Source organism: Aegilops tauschii, chromosome 4 (assembly GCF_002575655.3).
Source record: "Aegilops tauschii subsp. strangulata cultivar AL8/78 chromosome 4, Aet v6.0, whole genome shotgun sequence".
NCBI classification, from domain to species: Eukaryota; Viridiplantae; Streptophyta; class Magnoliopsida; order Poales; family Poaceae; genus Aegilops; species Aegilops tauschii.
In genome coordinates, this window is record NC_053038.3 from 467,420,256 (window position 1) to 467,424,294 (window position 4,039).

The following is a 4,039-nucleotide window of genomic DNA, read 5'->3' on the forward strand; positions in this document are numbered from 1 at the left end:
GAAAGAAGCAGCAACAAGTCCAATGCTCAAACAAATTAACTCCCTCACTCATTGCTACCAAACCTCAGTACCACAGTACCTCATATATTAATGCCACATAAATCAAAAGAAAATACACGCTCAAGTCAGGAACACTCCATTCAGACAGGTTTATACATATGCAGAAATAAATTGCATCAAAGCCACAGTCAAGATATAAAAATTATTTTATAGCAATCTGGAAAACTGCAAATGCTTGGGCGTTCTTTGTTGTGAATACATATTTGTTCACATTTTCACAGAACACAAGACCATTTTTAACCAAATGAGCATGAACAAGATAGTGATTGACAAAACAAAGAAGAAATTGAACCAAATACATTTTGAACCGTCCCAAAAATGAAGTCAGGACATCATCTTTATTGTGTCCTGCTTGCTCCTTTCCACGCCTCATGTCATCTTACCATATAATTTAACAAGTGACAAATCACCAACCATATATCTGAAATACGGGCAGTAGAAAAGCATGGCAAGCACTGCTTCTGAATTTTAAGAACTGCTTCTGAATATTACAGAACGCTAAAGATGTAGTTGCATATACATGAGCAATACTAGATTGACGCCTAACATAGGAAACAAGACACCAAACATGTTCAGTCACACAGCCATTGAGTAAGTTTATCACACATTCCATACAAGCCTCTTGCATGACTAAATCTAAGCATAGCACAAACTTTATGAACTCAATAATCTGTATTCCATACTACAGCGAGCATCAATGTGGTTGTAATCACTTATGTATACAGCGAATCATCCCATCATAACATTGGTTTCTGACTTTTTGTTCCAACAAGGTTTAACAAGTTTGATACTGTGTAAGTCATGTGTGTACATATCAACAAGCATGTACACAGCACATAATCAAAACTTGTTCTCTACATCAATTCACACTATTGGTGTCCATCAGTACTGAGAGAGACGTTCCTGTTGCGGTAGAGCTACTGAGAAGACCATCGTCACAGTTTTTTTAGTGCTTCTTCCTGCAAGGAACATATCTCACATAATCCCATGACCAGCATTGATGCATCATCCGCGGGCGGCCATGACAACAACTTGGAGAAGATGCATGAAGGTCACGGCTTAGGCCTCGGGCAGGTCAACGCTTAGGCCTCAGGCAGGTCGTCGAGTATGCTGTGGGATAGGAGTCCGCCGCCATCTATGCTTCACTGATGCGCGCGCGATGGAGGAGGAAGCAGCAGAAGGTCACCACTACGGTGGAGAGAAGGTCAGCTTTTGGTGTAAGGCAAAGGTGGGAAGGCGATGGCCGGAGATGCATCATGCACCTGACCTTCTCAATATCAGATCTTCATGGTCGGCCCTGTGACAATGGCTTTTTTAAGTTTCCTTATTAAAATGGAGCCCTTTTTTTCCTTTTTAATTAAACTTCGAACTTCTGTTCAAATTTTTACATAATCATCAACGTCAATATCTCTAAATTGCAGCACTAACAACCACCTTAACTTTTGTCCAAAACTTTTCTGGACTACAGGGAGATGGAGGAGATGGAGTTACAGAGAAATCAGGGAATAAAGGTAGCGATAATACCTGTAACATTGTCGTCGGCCGCCGCGGTCAGAGTTGGATGTGGTGCCGACGTTGAGGAGCAGGGTGCCGTCCGCGGTGGATTCAACGGAGGAGATGGAGGGACGACGGCGCTTGGGGCGGGTGGCGCAGCAACGGTGGCCTGATTGAAGCAGAGGAAGGGAGGGGCCCGAGGGGAGGAGGGCACCGCCACTGCCGAGACGACCCGCGGAGGAGCCTGTCGCCGGTGAATGGCGTTGGTGGTCTGCAGAAGCATGCGGGCGGGACGGCGTCGCCACGTTGGAAGCAGGGGGAGGCCGTGGCCGCAGTGGATTCAGGGGGAAGGGAGGCCGCCGCCGCTGTGGATTCAGGGGGAGGGAGGCCGTCGCCGCCGCAGTGGAGTCAGGGCGTGGCCGCGGTGGATTCAGGGGGAGGGGAGGCCGCCGCCGCTGTGGATTCAGGGGGAGGGAGGCCGTCGCCGCCGCAGTGGATTCAGGGAGAGGGAGGCCGCCCACCGCAGTGGAAGGAGGGCGGCGGCGGCGAGTTGGTCGGGGGTTCTGTGGCGGCGACAGGTGGGTCGGGGGCGGTCGGGATCGAGGGGAGAGTGAGAGGTGGGGGACGGTTGGGTGGGATTTTTTTTTTCTACGAGATCTCAGGAACTCCAATCGGCCTTATATAGGGCGATGTGATCCATATAATTCAATTAGGCTTCAAGTGTGTACTTGTTGGTGAAAGTGTTGTTCAATGGGAATTATATTTTATATTACTAATGTAGCCTATAAAATCTGTCGCACAGCCTTGTAACTTCTTACCCCATTTCTAAATTTGTATTAGTCCTCTATATCGTATATTGCGCTACTCGTACTACTACCTCCCTCTTTGTTTACTTGTCCCCTTCGTAATTTGTGTCAAATTCTGACCATAAATTTCACTAACTAAATGTTAATGCATGTGACAAAAAATTATATCGTTTTATTCGTATTTCAACATAATTTCCAATGGAATAATTTTCGGTGACACGCATTGACATTTTATTAGTTAAACATATGGTTAAAATGTGACACTAAATACGACTAGTAAGTAGTATAGTAGCAGTACTAGTATACGTCGGTCAAATTATTCATCATGTCCACGCATTGAATTAACGTGACAACACACTGCGCGTGAGGTGACACAAGAATCCCGGCGGCGTCTTCGGGTATTGTGGACTTCAGATTTGGAGTACCACTTATCTGTCAAAACATATCATCATTCACTTAAAACAGTCGATTGATCATACATTGAGTACCATATAACTGAAATTAACCGATGCAAGTCCAAGAAGGATTGGCCAGTGCTGCCGGCTGGCGTCAAGTTTGATCCCACGACTCAGGAGCTGATCGAGCACCTTGAGGCCAAAGTGACTGCTGACAGCGCGAGATCTCACCCTCTCATCGATTTGTTCATACCAACCATCGACAGCGAGCACGGCATATGCTACACCCATCCTGAGAAACTTCCAGATAAGACACCGATCGGCCGTCTACTTGCACAAACATATTTTTTTGTTTATAGCTCTATTTTTCTTGTTAGACGCAAACCTAGTGAAGCAGTTAAAATTTGACAGTTAATAAAAAGTGAAACAAGTGAGTGCAACATGCCAAAGATGTTATGAAAATGCCAACCACGTACACTAAAACCTGTATTCGACAATACTGCAGGTATCATGCTGAGTGGCCTAAGCAAGCATTTATTCCAGCGCAATTCCAGGGCATTCAGAAGGGGCACGTGGACACATCGCAAGATACAATCGGAGTGCGGCATGCACGCGATGTGGCACAAGACTGGCAATACCTTGCCGGTGGTGGTCAACGGCCGGCAGACGGGCAGCAAAAAGGTTCTGGTGCTGCACACCAACAAGAATTTCGACCAGCAAAGGACCAACTGGGTGATGCACCAGTACCACCTCGGGGACCTGGAGCAAGAGAAGAAGCGGGAGCTGGTCCTCTACAAGATTTTCTACCAGACGAACACTAGGGCCAGGAGTAAAAAGATTATAAGTTAGTTTGATATTGGTACTTGTACTACCTTGTCGTCCGCAAGTTGGTATTGTTGTTAACGATCTTTCGGTATGAACTTGGCATTTGCTTCCAACAATCATGTCGAGGGTCGACATGGATATAAAGCTGAATCATTTGTTTCGAAACAAATTTTCAGGCACCTGATTTTTATTTGATGGGTAGCATAAGCACCTGCCGTTCGAATTCCCAGTTCTCCAAATTTTTTGAAACAAGTGCATGCACTTATTATCACGATGAAAAAGAATATACAACTGCATCCCAGTTATCAGTCTGTACTTGCAGAATTCTCTCGTTTGTTGAGCAGGTATATTGTTTTTTCAGGTCGAGCAAGTTTCAACTGGGCTGTATACTGCCCAGGCTTGGTTTGTTTTTAAAAGGCCCAGCCCATAACGACAACGGGGCACAAAGATCCAACAGGT

General features: G+C 45.7%; 1 non-coding gene across 1 annotated transcript; it reads right to left on the reverse strand.

Annotated features, from left to right (window-relative positions):
* Window positions 1-526: 526 nt before the first annotated feature.
* Window positions 527-2,215, reverse strand: LOC109762788 (uncharacterized). The gene is made up of 2 exons (XR_012182453.1): window positions 1,585-2,215; window positions 527-1,357 (listed from the first exon to the last, which is right to left on the reverse strand). It is a non-coding gene; the product is annotated as an uncharacterized protein (transcript).
* Between the last annotated feature and the right edge of the window lie 1,824 nt (window positions 2,216-4,039).